Genomic DNA, 21,199 nt, shown 5'->3' with positions numbered 1-21,199 from the left:
ATCAGATCCCTCCCACTCTGAATTTTCTAATTACATTCTGTAAACTGACTGTTAGATCTAGGTACTTAATTTGAGTCAGGTTTGGCAGAGAAAGAATATTTCATGAATGGTGTTATATTTTTTCAATTGTCTCACATCAGAGGAACATAAAGTTTGGTTGTACCCATTTTAGAGATGTTAAGACTGATTAGAAGACTGTCTATCTGATCCTTCTATTATAAAGTTCCCAACTGGTTTTAATAGCAGCTGATGATCAATGCCAAGGTGCTTTATTTCATTAGTAGCTCATCTGGAAAATTTTCAGAAATATATTTGAGTATGTTTATCATGTAAGAAATTTGTTTCCAAGGTTCTTCATGTGTAAAAATATGAGAGTTTTTATGGCTGCAACAAAATCACAATGAAATGAGTCACCAAGGAAATGCAAATCAAAACTACAATAAGGTATTACTTCACATCACTAATAGTCAAAGACAGCATAATAAATGTTGAGTGAGGATGTGGAAAAACTGGAACCCTAGTGCACTGCTACTGGGAATGTAAAATGACACAACTGCTTTAGAAAACAGTTTGGCAATTCCCCCTCAGAAGTTTAAAAGAACCATTTAACCCAGCAATTCCACTCAATATCCAAAAGAAATGAAAACATGTGTCCACACATGTACTTGTACACATATGTTCACAGCAGATTAATCATAATAGCCAAAAAGTGGAAACAACCCAAAAATTCACTAACTGATGAATAACTATATATCCTTACAATGGATTGTATTATTCAGCTATTAAAAAGGAATGAAGTACTGATATATGCTACAACATGAATGAACTCCCCTTCAAAATATAAGGCTAATTAAAAGAAGTCAGCCAATGAAGACCACATTTTATGATTCCATTTATAAAACTGTACAGAAGACGCAAATTGACAAAGACAGAAAGACTAGAGGCTGCCAGGGGCCAGAGGGAGGATGGAATGGGAAGTGAAGGTAATGGCTGCAGGACTTCTCCTTGGTGTGATGAAAATGTTCTGAAATTAGATAATGGTGAGCATTTGCACAACTCCACAAATATACTAAAAATCACTTTACTGTGCACTTTAAAAGGGTGATGTTTATAATATATAAATTACATCACAATAAAGCTTTTTCTTAATTACAAAGAAAATGCTATCCCATAGCACACTTTTAAGAAAGAAAGATATTAGGCAATTAGTCCATACAGCAATGTTATGAAGGCAGTCACTTATTCTTAAGAATGTCTTCTCCAGTATAACTTTCCTCCAGTTCAGTTCAGTCGCTCAGTCGTGTCCGACTCTTTGTGACCCCATGAATCACAGCACGCCAGGCCTCCCTGTCCATCACCAACTCCCGGAGTTCACTCAGACTCATGTCCATCAAGTCAGTGATGTCATCCAGCCATCTCATCCTCCGTCTCCTCCTGCCCCCAATCCCTGCCAGCATCAGACTCTTTTCCAATGAATCAACTCTTCGCATGAGGTGGCAAAGTACTGGACTTTCAGCTTTAGCATCATTCCTTCCAAAGAACACCCAGGGCTGATCTCCTTCAGAATGGACAAGTTGGATCTCCTTGCAGTCCAAGGGACTCTCAAGAGTCTTCTCCAACACCACAGTTCAAAAGCATCAATTCTTCGGCATTCAGCTTTCTTCACAGTCCAACTCTCACATCCATACATGACCACTGGAAAAACCATAGCCTTGACTAGACGGACCTTTGTTGGCAACATAACGTCTCTGCTTTTCAATATGCTATCTAGGTTGGTCATAACTTTCCTTCCAAGGAGTAAGCGTCTTTTAATTTCATGGCTGCAGTCACCATCTGCAGTGATTTTGGAGCCCAAAAAAATGAAGTCTGACACTGTTTCCCCATCTATTTCCCATGAAGTGATGGGACCAGATGCCATGATCTTCGCTTTCTGAATATTGAGCTTTAAGCCAACTTTTTCACTCTCCTCTTTCACTTTCACCAAGAGGCTTTTGAGTTCCTCTTCACTTTCTGCCATAAGGGTGGTATCATCTGCATATCTGAGGTTATTGATATTTCTCCCAGCAATCTTGATTCCAGCTTGTGCTTCCTCCAGCCCAGCATTTCTCATGATGTACTCTGCATGTAAGTTAAATAAGCAGGGTGACAATATACAGCCTTGATGTACTCCTTTTCCTACCTGGAACCAGTCTGTTGTTTCATGTCCAATTCTAACTGTTGCTTCCTGACCTGCATATAGGTTTCTCAAGAGGCAGGTCAGGTGGTCTGGTATTTCCATCTCTTTCAGAACTTTCTACAGTTTATTTTGATCCACACAGTCAAAGGCTTTGGCGTAGTCAATAAAGCAGAAGTAGATGTTTTTCTGGAACTCTCTTGCTTTTTCAATGATCCAGTGGATGTTGGCAATTTGATCTCTGGTTCCTCTGTCTTTTTTAAAACCAGTTTGAACATCTGGAAGTTCATGGTTCACCTATTGCTGAAGCCTGGCTTGGAGAACTTTGAGCATTACTTTACTAGCGTGTGAGATGAGTGCAACTGTGTGGTAGTTTGAGCATTCTTTGGCATTGCCTTTCTTTGGGATTGGAATGAAAACTGACCTTTTCCAGTCTTGTGGCCACTGCTGAGTTTTCCAAATTTGCTGGCATATTGAGTGCAGCACTTTCACAGCATCATCTTTCAGGATTTGAAATAGCTTAACTGGAATTCCATCACCTCCACTAGCTTTGTTCGTAGTCAAGCTTTCTAAGGCCCACTTGACTTCACATTCCAGGATGCCTGGCTCTAGGTGAGTGATCACACCATCATGATTATCTTGGTTGTGAAGATCTTTTTTGTACAGTTCTTCTGTGTATTCCTGCCACCTCTTCTTAATACCTTCTGCTTCTGTTAGGTCCATACCATTTCTGTCCTTTATTGAGCTCATCTTTGCATGAAATGTTCCCTTGATATCTCTAATTTTCTCGAAGAGATCTCTAGTCTTTCCCATTCTGTTGTTTTCCTCTATTTCTTTGCATTGACCACTGAGGAAGGCTTTCTTATCTCTTCTTGCTATTCTTTAGCACTCTGCATTCAGATGCTTATATCTTTTCTTTTCTCCTTTGCTTTTCGCTTCTCTTCTTTTCACAGCCATTTGTAAGGCCTCCTCAGACAGTCATTTTGCGTTTTTGCATTTGTTTTCCATGGGGATGGTCTTGATCCCTATCTCCTGTACATGTCATGAACCTCCGTCCATAGTTCATCAGGCACTCTATCTATCAGATCTAGTCCCTTAAATCTATTTCTCACTTCCACTGTATAGTCATAAGGGATTTGATTTAGATCTGAATGGTCTAGTGGTTTTCCCTACTTTCTTCGATTTAAGTCTGAATTTGGCAATAAGGAGTTCATGATCTGAGCCACAGTTAGCTTCTGGTCTTGTTTTTGTTGACTGTATAGAGCTTCTCCATCTTTGGCTGCAAAGAATATAATCAATCTGATTTCGGTGTTGACCATCTGGTGATGTCCATGTATACAGTCTTCTCTTGTGTTGTTGGAAGAGGGTGTTTGTTATGACCAGTGCATTTTCTTGGCAAAACTCTATTAGTCTTTGCCCTGCTTCATTCTGTATTCCAAGGCCACATTGGCCTGTTACTCCAGGTGTTTCTTGACTTCCTACTTTTGCATTCCAGTCCCCTATAATGAAAAGGATATCTTTTTTGGATGTTAGTTCTAAAAGATCTTGTAGGTCTTCAAAGAACCATTCAGCTTCTTCAGTGTTACTGGTTGGGGCATAGACTTGGATTACTGTGATATTGAATGGTTTGCCTTGGAAACGAACAGAGATCATTCTGTCGTTTTTGAGATTGCATCCAAGAACTGCATTTTGGACTCTTTTGTTGACCATGATGGCTACTCATTCTTCTAAGGATTCCTGCCCGCAGTAGTAGATATAATGGTCATCTGAGTTAAATTCACCCATTCCAGTCCATTTTAGTTCGCTGATTCCTAGAATGTTGATGTTCACTCTTGCCATCTCCTGTTTGACCACGTCCAATTTGCCTTGATTCATGGACCTGACATTCCAGGTTCCTATGCAATATTGCACAGGAAATATGCAACTTTCCTCCAGTAGCCCACAAAAGTGATTCTTCTTGGATTTCTTTCAATAAAGAGAATCTAGCAAATACTAAGACATGCTACAAGCTTCTATACTTTTAAAACCATGTAACCCACTCCAGTGTTCTTGCCTGGAGAATCCCAGGGACGGCAGAGCCTGGTGGGCTGCTGTCTATAGGGTCGCACAGGGTTGGACACAACTGAAGCGACTTAGCAGCAGCAGCAAACCTCCCACACTGGAAGATTTGTTCTAATATTGCTTGTTCAAATCTTCAGCAACATTTTCTATGCATCTTACAGGTTATAAGGGATACATTTTAGTTTCTTGACATATTATTTTCCATATACAATATCAGCGGGGTTTTTTTTTGGGGGGGGGGGGCGGCACCATTGCAGACAGGAAGACCTGCCAATGGTATATGCTTTTCTGTTGTTTCTAAGAACAGAAAACTTTAATATAGATACTTGAATCATTAGGTTAGTAAAATTATTTACAGCATCTGACTGAATAGCCTACATCTTTTTTTCTTTTTCTTTCTGGCTGCAATGCCAGGCCTTGTAGGGATCTTAGTTCCCCCACCAGGATTGAACTTGGGTTGGGGCAGTGACGGGCCAGGGAACTCCCCAGCCAATGACTTTAAACATCACAGGGGGAGGACTTCCCCGGTGGTCCAGTGGTTAAGAATCCGCCTGCCAATGCAGGCGACATGATCCCTGGTCCAGAAAGATTTCACATGCTGTGGGGCAACTAAGCCTGTGCATTCCAACTACTGAGCCTATTCTCTAGAGTCCATGCTCTTCAACAAGAGAAGCCACTGCAATGAGAAGCCAGGGCACCTCAATGAAAACTACCTCCCACCTGCCCCCAAACCTGCCCAGCCAACTAACCCCAGTGTAGCACCAACCAACCAACAGAGCCAAAAAGTAAATAAATTAAAAAAAAAAACAAAATCATTAGGAGAAAGAAAATGCAGAGCTTCTCTTTATGCTCCAGATGCTTAGTTTTCAAATGGCTTGGTACTAGCGATGACCTCATATTTTATTATTTTACATCTCAGGTTCTACATAATCTTAAAGCAAGATTCCTATAATAACAGAGGATGTAAGTCCATAGGGTTCTTTATACTTTCCAATGTAATACAAGCTGAGTAGCTCACTAAGACTTCATAATAGCTAGACAAAGGTCAACTCTGCCATTTTGCTTGTTTCCTTGTGCTTGCATTATTTTCTTCAATCACTGGTTTCTTTGCAGGGATCATTTTAAGCCACTTCTTCATTTTGTGAAAGTCAGTTTAACAAAACTTGATAATATAAACTGTTATTAATGTATGTATACAGCTCTGCTCGCTTACTGCAGAACTCCCCTCTCTTACTTCTGGACATCTAAGGTTCTGCAGTTAACATGTTAACATTGTTTGACCTATAGACACAAGGAGATACCAGTGACAGTCTCTAATGTAATATTTTATCAATTTTTAGATAAAAATAATTAAAAATTCAGCATCCCAGCATCTTATCTACCTCACTCTGAAAACTACTGCTCTGGACTGCAGCCACAGTGAACTTTTCATAACTGCAAATCAGATCAGTTTACTCCTCTTTGAAATCTCTTAAAGGCTTAGCTCTGCCTTAAGGATCAAGTTCAAAATACTTGCATAGCATACAGGGCCTTGAACTCTGGTCCTTGCCTCTCTCTAGCCCAGTGGTTCTTAACTCTGGCTGCATATTAGAATCACCCAGGGAGTTAAAAAAAATATATATGTATATATACTCCCTCAGTCCCTTAATCAGAACTATTATGTAATAAAAATTCCTGGGGGTGGGCTATTAAACATCCCTGATCGTTTAAGTTCCCCAGGCAAACTCAAAGTGCAGCCAGGATAGAGAATTACCCACTACTACTCACCATGGTCATTCAGCTTTTGATACTAACCAAGCTCTCAATTAGGCCTTGCTACTCAAGCATGGTCCACCCACCAACAGCATCTTCCTCACCAGGGAGCCACTTAGTAATACAGAATCCCAAGTCCCACCCTGTTGTTTAGCTGCTAAGAATTTCCAACTTTGCAAGGCCATCGACTGTAGCTGCCAGGCTCCTCTGTCCATGGGATTTCCCAGACAAGGATAGTGGAGAGGGTTGCCATTTCCTTTTCCAGAGGATCTTCCCCACCCAAGAATCAAACCTACGTCTCCTGCACTGGCAGGCAGATTCTTTATCATTGAGCCACCAGAGAAGCCCAAGTCCCACTTCAGACCTGCTGAATCAAGACTTGGTATTTGAACAAGACCCCTAAGATGGTTCAGGTGAACTCTCAAGTTAGGTACCTAAGGTATCAACACCCTTCCTAGCTCAGGGATTTTGTGTTGTTTAACCGCAAGTGTTGTTTACCTGTTGAACTTCTCTGGCACTCCCAAGACATCCTATTCTTCCCCTCTGATCGTATCTGTAATTACCATAAGGTAATTAATGTCTGCCTACTGAATTAGTCCATAAGGATAGACATCACATCCATGTTGTTATTGAGTCACTCAGTTGTATCCAGTTCTGCATCCCATGGACTGCAGCACACCAGGCTTCCCTGTCCTTCACTATCTCCTGGAGTTTCCTCAAACTCATGTCCACTGAGTCTATAATGCCACCCATTCACCTCATCCTCTGTCACCCGCTTCTCTTCCTGCCCTCAATCTTTCCCAGCATCAGGATCTTCTCCAGTGAGTCAGCTCTTTGCATCAGGTGGCCAAAGGACTGCCACCTCAGCTTCAGCGTCAGTCCTTCCAATGAATATTCAGGACTGATTTCCTTTAGGATTGACTGGTTGGATCTCCTTGCTGTCCAAGGAACTCTCAGGAGTCTTCTCTAACACCACAGTTCAAAGCATCAATTCTTCAGCACTCAGCCTTCTTTATGGTCCAACTCTCACATCCATATGACTACTGGAAAAACCACAGCTTTGACTATACAGACCTTTGTCAGTAAAGTGATATCTCTGCTCTTTAATATACTGTCTAGGTGTGTCATAGCTTCCCTTCCAAGGAGTAAGTGTCTTTTAATTTCACAGCTGGAGTCACTGTCTGCAGTGATTTTGGAGCTCAAGAAAATAAAGTCTGTCATTGTTTCCCCATCTTATTTGCCATGAAGTGATGGGACAGGATGCCATGATCTTAAAGTGTTTTGAATGTTGAGTTTTAAGCCAACTTTTTCACTCTTCTCTTTCACCCCCATCCAGAGGCTCTTTAGTTCCTCTTGACTTTCTGCCATAAGGGTGGTGTCATCTGCATATCTGAGGTTATAGATATTTCTCCTGGCAATCTTGATTTCAGCTTGTGATTCACCCAGCTCGACATTTCTCATGATGTACTCCGCATATAAGTTAAATAAGCAGGGTGACAATATACAGCCTTGACATACACCTTTCCCAATTTTGAAGCAGTTCATTGTTCCATGTCCAGTTCTAACTGTTGCTTCTTGACCTGCATACAGGTTTCTCAGGAAGCAGGTAAGATGGTCTGGTATTCCCATCTCTTTAAGAATTTTCCAGTTTGTTGTCATCAACAAAGGCTTTAGTGTAGTCAATGAAGCAGAAGTAGATGTTTTCCTGGAATTCTCTTGTCTTTTCTATGATCCAATGGATGTGGGCAATTTGATCTCTGGTTCCTCCACCTTTTCTAAATCCAGCTTATACATGTGGAAGTTCTCAATTCACATACTGCTGAAGCCTAGTTTGAAGGATTTTGAGCATTACCTTGCTAGCAGGTGAAACACATCCATATTACTCTGGGGTATCCCTAACTCACAGCACAATGTCTGATATTTTCTATTGAATAGCACCCAGTTTTCTATTTCATACTAATATGATCTTATCCTAAATTTCCTCAATATTTCTGTCATAAACTATGTCCTTCTTCAAAAACAAGTTGGCTTTAGCTACATAACTCTTGGATATGATATATATCACAGTACAATAGCTAATTCAAAATCTAAATGAGCTACTAAAGCTCATTTAGTAGCTCATTTACTTTTCTAAAGTTTTTCTGAAGAAACGTACATTTAACCTAATTCAAAGTACTATTACATTTTTTTTTAATTAACAAAATTGATTTTTAGGTTATATTTAATAGTACTGATTATATTGTCAGGATATAGAGCCACATAAATTGTTAATGGTGTTGTAAACTAGTTCAATCTTTCTAGACACCAATTCAGCAATGAAATCATATTCTGATACAGTGAGCCCATTTTAGGGAAAGAATCCAAGAAAATAATCCAAAAGAAGTGTTTCAGGGATACTCAAAAGTACCATTCAAAATAGTAAAAAGGAGAGAAAAAAAGAAAACAAAAAACGATTATACAAAGTACAGTTATCAATGCATAGACTGCTATTTTGTGATTTAAAATAATAAACAAAATGAGTAAAGATAAAATGTTTGATGTTATTCAAAAACACAAAAATCAGGGATTCCCTTGTGGTCCAGTGGTTAAGAATCCGTTGCAACTACTGAGCTCTCAGGCCCTACAGCCATGCTTTGCAACAAGAGAAACCACTACTGCTTGCGCAGCAACTGGAGAGTAGCCCCCACTCTCTGAAACTAGAGAAGGACCACACTCAGCAATGAAGACCTAGAATAGTCAAAAATAAAAATCAATAAATTACAAAAAAATACAAAAATCATATTCTGCATGTACTTTACCTACCAAGTACAGATAAAAGGTAAAAACAAACAAACAAAAAAAAAAATAGAAGGAAATGGCAACCCACTCCAGTATTCTTGCCTAGAGAATCCTGTGGATGGAGCCTGGTGAGCTGCTGTCCATAGGGTTGCACAGAGTCAGACACGACTGAAGTGACTTAGCATGCATGCATAGCATGTCTATACAATGATACAAATAGATGTGAATTTAAAGTACATACAATTTCATATTTAATGGATTCTCTTTTCTATAGAGAATATATTAAAATAAATTTTAATGTTGGGTTATTTATGGATTTGTTGCTCAATTGTATTGTTAGTGTTACAGTATTGCTACTTTTGTTGTACTCAGAGTCACTAAAAAAATCTCCTCAGATTTGGCATTTGTTAAGAAGTAAAACGACAAGACTCTACATTTGGCCAAATTCTTGCTTAAAACTGGAGTTTCACTGGACCTCATTTTTCCCCCATGAGGGTGGAGAAAAACAATGCAACAATGTTTACAAATCAACTCTAACTTCCAAAGATAGATGCTGGGCAAATACAAATAACAGGGCTGCTTAAAAAAACCACCACCACGCACCATCTTGCACAAGTCACTCTATCCTTCTGAGACTCAATCTCCCTCTGCAAATTCAAAGAAACAGGATAAAATCAAACAGGGGGAGAAGGTTAGGTGAGAGAAAGCATGTGGAGAAGCATCCCAGGTTATCCTGATATATACCCTGATAAAGATTCATTTGAGTTCCATTCACATCTTTAGAGAAAAGATAAATAAGCACAATGGGCTTCCCTGGTGGCTCAGAGGTTAAGAATCTACCTACAAGGCAGGAGATGCAGGTTCGATCCCTGGTTCAGAAGATCCCCTGGAGGGGGACATAGCAACCCACTCCAGTATTCTTGCCTGGAGAATCCCATGGACAGAGGAGTCTAGCGGGCTAGTCCACAGGGTCTCAAAGAGTCAGGCATGACTGAAGCGACTTAGCATGTACTCTAAACTTCAACCATCTCTGAGGAGGTCAGGTAGAAAGAAGATATTTCTCTATTACATACTTTCAAACAGCTGTAATTTTTCTCCTAAGTATTATCTTTTTCTCAAAATTCTGCAGTATTCTCTTTGGACCTCACTCCGGGTTTAAGAGGCCATGATTCTGCCTCTGTGCGTCCTGGCCATTGCCTCTTAAATTGGAAGGGCATGAGCATCTGGCCCCACATTGCCCCCGAGTGACTTTTCCAAAGCCTGGTCTGCTCAAGTCCCTGACCGCCTCTAAAATCCTCCTTTAAAGTCTCCACTGCCCAAATTTTGGGGCTTCCCAGGTGGCTCAGTGGTAGAGAACCCGCCTGCCAATGCAGGAGATGCAGCAGATGTTGGTTCAATCCCTGGGTCAGGAAGATCCCTTGGAGTAGGAAATGATATCCCACTCCAATATTCTTGCCTGGAAAATTCCATAAACAGAGAAGCCTGGTGGGCTACAGTCCATGAGGTTGCAAAGAGTTGTACATGGCTGAGCATGCACACTCAAACTTAAACACAGCACTCACAGCCCTTCAAGCTGACCTAATCTCATCTCCCACCCTTCTCTCTACCCAATCCAACTATGTTTAACCTCTCCTCGTTCCCCAAGGGCAATGGATTCCTTCCACCTCCAAGCCTGCCTGTGCTGCTCCCTCATTCCCGTATCCTGTCCACCATACAGAAACTCCTATCCATCCAAGGCCTCCTCCCAGTCAAGTTTTCTCAAGCCACCCAAAGAAGGAATGCTGTCTATACAGCCAGGTAGATACTCTGGAACTAGACCGCCAAGATTCAGATCCTGATTATTCCCTCATCAGCATACTGTATGGGCTCAGTTTCCACCCTTGTCTAGTAGGAATTAGCCACTATTAGAGGGTAGAAAGGAGTAAATAAGATAATTCATGGAAAGCATTTATTATCTAACCTAACACAAGGCAAATAAAAGGTATTATCACATCCTAACAATACCTGTGGCAAGTATTTGTATCCACCTGTCCTGCTTTAAGCTGTGAGCCCCTCAAAGGTAAAAATGTGACTTCCTCACTTTTATTCTGTATCCCAAGCACTTTGTCTGGCAAATAGAACACCATGAATGTAGTTAAGTCAGAGATGTGGCTTTTCTGGTTCTGGATTTCTCCTAGATGGTAAATCAGCATCTAAAAAGTGCCCAGTGAACAGCCTCCTAGATCGCACTCTGCCTCAGAGTATACATTAGCCAGTGCACTTCAGACAGGCAGAGGTGAAAAAGAGACCATAGCGCTTTTGGCCTTTCAGAGACAGTGGAGCAGAAGGTCGTGGGATATGAGACCTGTCAGTTCCTACCTGCTAATTAGTTATGGGGCTGGATGGGATGGACATGGGTAGATGGGGAATCAAAGTACTAAAAGTCCTGTCTTCAACATTCTATCTGCCTGGCTGCATGCCAAGCAGGAAACACTCAAGAAAGATTCTCTCAGGAAGTGGGTACCTGGAAGTAAACATAAGGGGAAAAGATGGGACAGGACCTATAAGACAATTGGGAGGAAGAAGCTCTCAACATGGGAGATGAACAGCTGAACAAGACACAGCTCCTACATCTAGCCTCTCAACTGAAAACGGCTTTAAAGAGGTGGAGCTCAGCAGGTAAAGGTGGGGAAGAAAGAGCAAGCAAAAGTATCCAAATGTAAAAAAAGGCAGGCAAGCAATTCTGAATGACCAGAAAAGGGGATGAAGGGAAGGAGAATTGAAGGATTAATTTAAAAATAAAAGAGTAAGTTGAAGCAAGGCTGTCAAGGGTCTTGTATGACTTGTTAAGGCATTTTGGGCTTCATTCATCCTATGGCAAAAGAAAAGCAAGGGAGTTTTAAGTAAACAAGTGATAGCATCAGATCTGTGTTTTGTTTAAAGGAGTGGCCAGGCAAGGGGCTTCCCTAGTGGCTCAGACCATAAAAAATCTGACTGCAAAGCAAGAGACCTGGGTTCGATCCCTGGGTTGGGAAGATCCCCTAGAGAAGGGAATGGCTCCCACTCTAATATTACTGCCTGGAGAATTCCACAGACAGAGGAGTCTGGCGGGCTACAGTCCATGGGGTCACAAACAGTAGGACACAATGTTCATCCATCTTTCACCACCAGTCCTCTCCTCGCCTACCATCTTCTGGTTCTAGAGCTGCCTAACAGCAAGCAGGTGGCAAGAGATCTTTCTGGAGATGTGACTGGTTCTAGAGCAGGGATCTCCAAGCAAGGGCTTCTAAAGGCATTCACCCTCCTAGAGAGGTTTTGAATATTCTTCTTTTCCTGTCTTACAAACATCATTCACTGACCTCAAAAAAAAAAAAAAGAAAGAAAGCTCAACACTGGGCTCAGCTCTGCCATTATTATTTTTATCTTCAGGAAATACAATTAGGAACTAATTTCTCAAGAAACGATATTCTTTGTGTTATTCACGAAAGTCAAAAGGAGGGGGGCATGCATTCCCAATTGGCTCATTTTGAATTCTGGGCAGCTCTGAGCCCGTTTTCCTTCTTTAGCAGCCTCAACTGCAGGGAGTGGACAGAAAAGAGAGGGGCTGGGGAAAGAAAAGTTGGTCACTGCAAGAGCAAATTTTCTCATGCCAGGAGTTCTCCTCTTTCTTCCCATTAAATGGACCTGAGCAAATTCTGATCTCACTGTCCAAATTTCTTCTTTCAGAATGAACTATGGCAGCGACCCGGCCCCAGGAGGATGCACGCAAAGTTCCTGGGCTGTGGAGAGGGGTCGGCCCCTGGGCGGGCGCGTTTCCGGGGACTCTCCCCCTCCCCCGCCCCAGCCCCACGGACAGCGCAAGGATGTGGAATCCCTGGAGAAGCCGGATGGATCCTGCCCGGAAAAGAGGGATTTGGGCTCAGGCCGGGGACCCCCTCCCACCCGCGCCCGGGAACCGCCGCCCCACCTCCGGAGCCCGTCGGGGTGGCGGCGGCCGTGAACACTCACCGAGTCCAGCGTTGGGCGGGACCGCTGGGGTCGAGGACTGCGGCTCCGCCTCGGTGCCGCGACGGCGTCTCGGCCCGCCACACGCCCTCAGGGCCACCGCCCGGCCCGCGGCTTGGAACCCCGAGGCGGCGGTGGCGGCCTCGCCTCCATGGCGAGGAGAAGCGGCTGAGGAGCAACTGGGCAGGCGGCGGTGATGGCGGCGACGGTCTGGGGTCCGAGCTGGGTCGCGCGCGCGCGTCTCTGTCAGCGCCGCACTCGCCGCAGCCTCGCTCCCGACCTGGCCTTGGCTGTAAGGAGCTTCCTCATTGGCGGTTCAGAGACGGGCGCTGGTTGGCCCAGATCGAACGGGCGTTCCCCTGGCCCTCGTGGGCCCCGCCCTTACGCGTCTCCGAACGCTTGCTAGCCTGCGGGCCTGGGGCGCAGGCCCGGGTCTCTCCGTCTCACGGTCTCATTGACCGCCGGGGAGGCGGTCCCCCCACCGCGGTCCAATCCTGGGAGAAACAGGACCCTAGGAGCACCGGGCGACTGTGCACCAACACCTTCCGTTTCTCTACAGTCCCACCTGGACGTAGGTCTTCTTCCCAGTTTACAGACGTGAAAACTGAGACCAAACACAAGTTACACCAGTGTTTAGCGATCGGGGCGACCTGGAGCTGAAAAATCTTTCCACTCTCTCCAAACGGGTTCCCTAGAGCTCCCCCTCCCTCCGCTTTTTAATTGCTGCAATGTATTTAAAAGACAGAGGTTCTCGGTGGTGAAGGTGGTGAACGTGCATAGCCCCTGGAAGACGCCTAGCACCGTGGCTGTCATCTTAACAAGTCAGCCCACGCCATCCCCACCCGAGCCCAAGGGAAATCTCCGCAGCTTTCCAGATGCGCGTATCCGGGCCTGACTCGCGTCGAGCTGGGTAGAAACACTACACACGGTGCTCTGCGGAGGGTGTTTGCGACAGGTCTGGCCGGGAAGGAGAAGTTCAAAGCTTCGAGCGGATCTGGAGACGCGTCTCCCCCTGGGGTCGGGGACTGGGACCGGGTGGAAGGCGCGGACCTCCTCCCCAGCGCTCCCCGCCGCGCGTAAGCACCTCAAAGCCATCCGTGGGTATGCCTGGCAAGTGGCTTCCCAGGCTGCAGGACTAAAAGAATCGCTGAAGGCCGATTACAGAGCCGTGGTGGGTGGCGAGTGAGACACCCCAGATTGTAGTCCTCAGGCAGGGTCCTTCGGACGGAGCCGGACCCGCTCAGGAGTGACCATAAGTCCGTAGGCGGGAGACATTGCTCAGCAGTGTGTAAGCACAGCTTGCTGGGAAACCCTTCATTCCTGACCCGCAGCCTGAGCTGCCAGGGGTGAGCGGCGGCCAGCCTCCCTCTCCCATCCGTGGCTGGGCAGAGTCCCACGATCAGCGCTCCCGAGGGAACGGGTCTGTTCCTGGTAGCAATCCTTTTTCTTGGAGGGGACATTTCAGCAAAGGAGAAGGAGACCACATGAGCTGCCATTTCCATAGGGCTGGTGCTTCTAGCACCTCCAGTCCGTACCACCGCCAGCAGTTGCGGCGTCAATTTGGGACTGTATGCACCCCGCTGCCCGTATTTGTAGAATCAGTGTGTGCTGACCAGAGCCATGACCTGGGAATACGGGGTGCAGCGGGCCTCCTTCGAGGCATCCCCTCTGCCACTGGAAAGTCCCTCCTTGAGAGGGAGGTGTATCTCCCACTACCTCTCAGCGGGGCTGACCCAGAGGTGTGAAATGACTGAATCCTAAACGCCTCTGAGGGACAGATCCTACAGCCGAAAGACCCACACACCAAGTCTCCTGTTAGAACCTAAGGGCATCCAATGAGGGCAGGACTTTCTATACACCAACGGTTCAGTTACCCAGGAAGCAGAAAAACTCACTCTATCCACACACTGAACGCAAAAGTGAAAAAGCCTGAACTCGGGAAAAATAAAATGCTGGAGACACCTGGACAATTTCATAAAAGAGTTTGACGTGCTACTTATATTTCCTAATCTATGTGGAAATAAATAGCTATTATAATAAAAAGCATTCATCCTTGGGATTATCTGAAAGATCCCCACCCAATCTGACCATACTTGGGAAAATGCTGTGGTTGAGCCCTGAAATTCAAGCCCTGCCACTGGCTGCTTGACCTGAGTCCCCCTCTGCTACTCTTCCTGGAACCTCCCAAGGCTGCATGAAGAATTACAGGCATGTACAGCTTGGCAAGTGGCCCATTCTTAGGAAATGCAGTTCCTTCTCTCCAGGAGACAGCTGCAGTTGGGTCAGAGCATGTGTGGGGTGTGTGCAGAGGTGACAGGACCTCACACCAAGGAGCCTTGCATATTCCATCCTGGAGACCCTGAGAAGGAAATTTCAGTTTGGTGACCACACATACTCTATTTTCAATGAGAGAAGACAGACTCTTATCCTCAGCTGCCCAGCTGTGGAGACCGTCCATATTCCCCATCCTACCTGATGCTCAGGGTATTCATAGCTCCCCCCACCACCACAAGGCAAATGGCTATCTTCAAAGAGAAGAGAGGAACTGAGAGAGGGCAGGGAGGCAGTCTTCTGCTCCAGATGCTGCTTTAGTCCCAGCCCACAGGAGCGCACACCTAGTGGTAGGCACTTGTCAGTCACCACACAGGTGCCCCAGAAGTCACAGGTTTCATGAGAAGAGGACTGGACTAGAAGGAGAGCTGGAGGGCGGGAGTAAAGGATTCCTGTTTCTTTAGGCAAGTCACTTCTCTCATGGCCTCCTTTCCCCATCTAGTCAATGGAACAATTAATCATTCCCTCAACAAATACTTTTTGAGTGCTAATGGTGTGCTGGACATAGCAGGGGAGTAAGATAGAAAAGGTCTCTGCTCTTAGGAACTTACAGTCTGGATGGGGAGACAGACAATAAACAAGTGAACAAGAAAATTTCCTAAATGGAGTAATGAAAATAAAGCAAGACAGTATGATAGAAAGTTGAAGTAAATGAGAGCCTAGGGACTTACCAGGCCATTCACTGTTCTATTCCTAAGGGTCACTTGCTGGAGTACAGTACCTAAAGAAACTGCAGCCCCCTCACCCTGAGAAGGTGGCTTACAGGAGCCTTTGCCCCAATTTCCACTTCAGGACTGCCACTGATATCCTAAAGCAGTAGAAATGTTTCTAGATTCACTACCCTCAGGCCCCAAATCCTGGTCCAAGGCTCAATTCTAGTTCCATCCATTGGCCAAGATGACTCTTCCTGTGAGTCAGGCCAAGGCCTGTGGTGCAAACTGCTCAGGGTAGAGGAGGCATTTTTACACCAAGTACAGTTAAGAAACCAAGATTTGAAAAATGAGTTCTAGTTATTTTTGTATTGCAGGTGAGGCTTGAACTAGTTTTTTTTTAAATTAAAAAAATCACTATTTAGAGACTTCCCTGGAAGGGAGCGTGGGTTTGATCCCAGCTGAAGGAACTAAGATTCCACATGCCAAACAGTGTGGCTGACCACCCCCCCTCCACAACCATTCATAAGTGTATAGATTTGTCAAAACTCAGCAAATGTACATTTATGAGATGAGAACTATATATTTTTGGTCTGAAAAGAAAAAAATTGCACAGATAATGAACTCTAGTTAACAAAATGCATTCTGAAGTATTTAGAGGGAAATACTAATGACTGCAACTTTGAAATGTGTCAAAAATAACATGAAATAATAAAATGGATAGAGGAATAGACAGATATATAAGAATTAAGCAACAGTTCAGTTCAGTCGCTCAGTTGCGTCCAACTCTTTGCAACCCCATGAATCACAGGACGCTGGCCTCCCTGTCCATCACCATCTCCTGGAGTTCACTCAAACTCACGTCCATCGAGTCAGAAATACCATCCAGCCATCTCATCCTCTGTCGTCCCCTTCTCCTCCTGCCCTCAATCCCTCCCAGCATCAGAGTCGTTTCCAATGAGTCAACTCTTCGCATGAGGTGGCCAAAGTACTGGAGTTTCAGCTTTAGCATCATTCCTTCCAAGGAACACCCAGGGCTGATCTCCTTTAGAATGGACAGGTTGGATCTCCTTGCAGTCCAAGGGACTCTTAAGAGTCTTCTCCAACACCACAGTTCAAAAGCATCAATTCTTTGGTGCTCAGCTTTCTTCACGGTCCAACTCTCACATCCATACATGACCACTGGAAAAACCATAGCCTTGACTAGACAGACCTGTGTTGGCAAAGTAATGTCTCTGCTTTTCAATATGCTATCTAGGTTGGTCATAATTTTTCTTCCAAGGAGTAAGTGTCTTTTAATTTCATGGCTGCAGTCACCATCTGCAGTGATTTTGGAGCCCCCCAAAACAAAGTCTGACACTGTTTCCACTGTTTCCCCATCTATTTCCCATGAAGTGATGGGACCAGATGCCATGATCTTAGTTTTCTCAATGTTGATCTTTAAGCCAACCTTTTCACTCTCCTCTTTCACTTTTAAGAGGCTTTTTAGTTCCTCTTCGCTTTCTGCCATAAAGGTGGTATCATCTGCATATCTGATATTTCTCCCGGCAATCTTGATTCCAGCTTGTGCTTCTTCCAGCCCAGCGTTTCTCATGATGTACTCTGCATGTAAGTTAAATAAGCAGGGTGACAATATACAGCCTTGACATACTCCTTTTCCTATTTGGAACCAGTCTGTTGTTCCACGTCCAGTTCTAACAGTTGCTTCCTGACCTGCATATAGGTTTCTCAAGAGGCATGTCAGGTGGTCTGGTATTCCCATCTCTTTCAGAATTTTCCACAGTTTATTGTGATCCACACAGTCAAAGGCTTTGGCATAGTCAATAAAGCAGAAATAGATGTTTTTCTGGAACTCTCTTGCTTTTTCAATGATCCAGCGGATGTTGGCACTTTGATCTCTGGTTCCTCCGCCTTTTCTAAAACCAGCTTGAACATCTGGAAGTTCACAGTTCACATATCTCTCACATTTAGAGAATTTTGAGCATTACTTTCCTAGCATGTGAGATGAGTACAATTGTGTGGTAGTTTGAACATTCTTTGGCATTGCCTTTCTTTGGGATTAGAATGAAAACTGACCTTTTCCAGTCCTTTGGCCACTGCTGAGTTTTCCAAATTTGCTGGCATATTGAGTGCAGCACTTTCACAGCATCATCTTTCAGGATTTGAAATAGCTCAACTGGAATTCCATCACCTCCACTAGCTTTGTTCATAGTCATGCTTTCTAAGGCCCACTTGACTTCACATTCCAGGATGTCTGGCTCTAGGTGAGCAATCACACCATCATGATTATCTTGGTTATGAAGATCTTTTTTGTACAGTTCTTCTGTGTATTCCTGCCACCTCTTCTTAATACCTTCTGCTTCTGTTAGGTCCATACTATTTCTGTCCTTTATCGAGCCCATCTTTGCATGAAATGTTCCCGTGGTATCTCTAATTTTCTCGAAGAGATCTCTAGTCTTTCCCATTCTGTTGTTTTCCTCTATTTCTTTGCATTGATTGCTGAGGAAGGCTTTCTTATCTCTTCTTGCTATTCGTTGGAACTCTGCAATCAGATGCTTATATCTTTCCTTTTCTCCTTTGCTTTTCACTTCTTTTTTCACAGCTATTTGTAAGGCCTCCCCAGACAGCCATTTTGCTTTTCTGCATTTCTTTTCCATGGAGATGGTCTTGATCCCTGTCTCCTGTACAATGTCCACAAACCTCAGTCCATAGTTCATCAGGCACTCTATCTATCAGATCTAGTCCCTTAAATCTATTTCTCACTTCCACTGTATAATCATAAGGGATTTGATTTAGCTCATACCTGGATGGTCTAGTGGTTTTCCCTACTTTCTTCAAATCAAGTATAGTAAAATGTTAACTGTAGAATCTAAGTGGTGGGTATACAGGTGTCCACTGTAAATTCTTTCAATTTAGTTGTATGTTTCAAAGTTTTCAGGATAAAATGTTGGCGGGAGAGAATCAGCATTTAACTTTATAAGAAAATATACAAAACTGCTTTTAATTTTCAAACACATCTCTTCATGGACAATTCCAGTGCTTCTCCACATGCATGCACACTTTGTATAAAGTTGTAATCAGTTTATACAGTCGTCATTGTTATTTCTCATGTATTTCTAAAACTTCACGTGTACTATGCTTAATGTTTGCACACTGCACATTAATATGCTGCATGTTTGGGGACATAGGCTTTTTTCTAATGCAGGCTGTTTTGTTTTTATTTGGCTGCACTGGGTCTTAGTTGTGGCACACAGGCTCTTCCTTCCTTGTGTCATGTGGGATCTTTCATGCTGTGCAAGGACCCTTGTGATGCTCTCACTCCACAGCATGCGGGCTCAGTAGTTGTGATGCACGGGCTTAGTTGCTCCATGGCATGTAGGATCTTATTTCCCTGACCAGGGATCAAATCCTCATCTCTTGCATTGCAAGGCAGATTCTTGACCACTGGACAGCCAGGAAAGTCCTAACATAGGCTTTTATTGTGTAGCTTCTAAATGCACTGCACAGGGCCTCCCTTCCAGAAAAAGAGGACTGAGTTGGATGGTTCCAGCCCTTTTTCTAGTTAGAAAAGCTGGAGAAAACATTTGTTAAAGGCACTGAAGGGAATTCCCAGCTGTCCAGTGGTTAGAACTCTGTGCTTCCACCGCAGGGGGCATAGGTTCTAATCCCACATGCCACATGGCATGGATTAAAAAGCAGTGAAGAGGTACCAAGGCAGGGAAGAAGTGTGGTGCCAAGACTGAAGAGAAAACAAAAATCCCAGAATGACCTCAGTATTGGAAATCTTCTGTCCTTTCCCCAGAAGGGTCTGCTGATTCTGAGAGAGAAGGCTGATATACTGTGCAGATCATGACTCCCAAAACTGGCCACATTTCCAGTTCTACTTACTGTTCCAAAGCCTTGCTACTTCTCTATCTAGAGGCAGAATCTATTTCCCCTTGAATTTGGGTGAGGTAGGCCCACGTAACTGCCTTGACAAACAGAATGTGGCAGGTATGATACTGCTGCTGCTGCTAAGTCGCTTCAGTCGTGTCCGACTCTGTGTGACCCCATAGACGGAAGCCCACCAGGCTCCCCTGTCCCTGGGATTCTCCAGGCAAGAACACTGGAGTGGGTTGCCATTTCCTTCTCCAATGCATGAAAGTGAAAAGTGAAAGGGAAGTCGCTCAGTCATGTCCGACTTTTCGTGACCCCATGGACTGCAGCCTACCAGGCTCCTCCATCCATGGGATTTTCCAGGCAAGAGTACTGGAGTGGGGTGCCATCCCCTTCTCTGGGTATGATACTATGACTTCTAAAACCATGTTAGGGAAGGCAGTACAGCTCTACCTGGCTCTTCTTGGATGCTGCCCTTGGGACCTGGCTGCTGGTGTTTGAGGCAGGTGTTCTGGCTAACAGAACTAAGGTTCCAGTCAACAACTAGCTTCAATTGCCAGACGTGTGAGTTGCCAAGCCTTCAGATTCCAGTTCCTAGCTGTCAAGTCACCCCCAACCTTTCAGTCTTCCAGCTAATGCCCTAGACATTGGGGAACAGACAAACCATCCTGTTTTATCCTGTTCAAATTCTCTAAGTGGTGAGCATAACAAATGATTCTTTTATAATTTGATTTATATCCCCAAGAATGCCAACAGAGGAGCCTGGCAGGCTATAGTCCAAAGGATCGCAGAGTTGTGAAGAGTCGGACATGACTGAAGCGACTTAGTACACGTGCATGTGGGATTTTCACAAACTTACAATCAGGTAGGGGAGGAAAAAGAAACATCTTGCCAAGCTTGAATCTCTCACTATTTTTAAACACAGCCCTAGGGGTGTCAAAGAGGGAAAAGCCGAAAGTTCCAGGGAGGTCTGCCTTCTCTTGGCTTTGGTTTCCTCCGTCTTCCATCTAGACTAATAAGAGCAACAGGAAGAAAGGTAATGCCCTCAGTGTTGGGTAACACTGCTGGGGTATGAAGCCAAAGTGCACTGGAGTGCAGAGGCTAGAGGCAGGGAGCCTGGAGGGCCATGAAGGCATTCTCACTGACTGTAGGGAAGGCCTCCACTGAGCCAACTGGGGAGCCAGGGGTCTCCAGTTTGCAGCTCTTCTTTGGCAGAATTGCCAAAGGGAGAATTCCCTTCTTTTTCTCTTCAGTCCAGTGACCGTTCAGGAATTGCTCACCACTATTCAGTGGGCAGGGTTTCCAAAGTCTCCTTCTGGATCTCTCCAACCCAATGGCCACATGCTCCTCATCCGTCCTCCAGTCCTCACTGTAGGGCAAACCAGGGGCCTTGCCTCAGGACCCTCTGCTCAGAGGGCCCGGTTTCAGGTCCGGCTGAGTCATCCTTCCTCTGTCACAACAGCCAAGGAGAAGCTCTAAAATCTCCAAATGTCCAACATGGTTTCAAATTCCAGTCTTGCCATCTAGTTGCTCCCCAGTCCTCAATCCTCTTCTGTAAAATGGGGTGGTATTACCTCTCTCATAGGACTGTCTT

The 21,199-nt window shown here is 44.5% G+C and overlaps 1 protein-coding gene across 27 annotated transcripts in view; it reads right to left on the bottom strand.

Annotated features, from left to right (window-relative positions):
• PTPRA (protein tyrosine phosphatase receptor type A) overlaps positions 1-13,030 on the bottom strand; it is a 169,397-nt gene extending 156,367 nt beyond the window's left edge. For 26 of the 27 annotated variants that reach the window (XM_086333167.1, XM_086333183.1, XM_086333169.1 and 23 more), the window contains exon 1: positions 12,752-13,030. The gene's annotated coding sequence lies outside the window, so the exon portion shown is untranslated. The remainder of the gene's footprint in view (positions 1-12,751) is intronic. The other variant, XM_086333174.1, reaches the window with a different exon arrangement.
• Positions 13,031-21,199: the final 8,169 nt, after the last annotated feature.

This window comes from Bos grunniens, chromosome 13, assembly GCF_055505025.1.
Source record: "Bos grunniens cultivar Pamir isolate PY7600 chromosome 13, Bosgru_T2T1.0, whole genome shotgun sequence".
Lineage (NCBI taxonomy): Eukaryota > Metazoa > Chordata > Mammalia > Artiodactyla > Bovidae > Bos > Bos grunniens.
The sequence above is the reverse complement of the archived record's forward strand: the minus strand, read 5'-3'. Positions and strand labels throughout refer to the sequence as shown.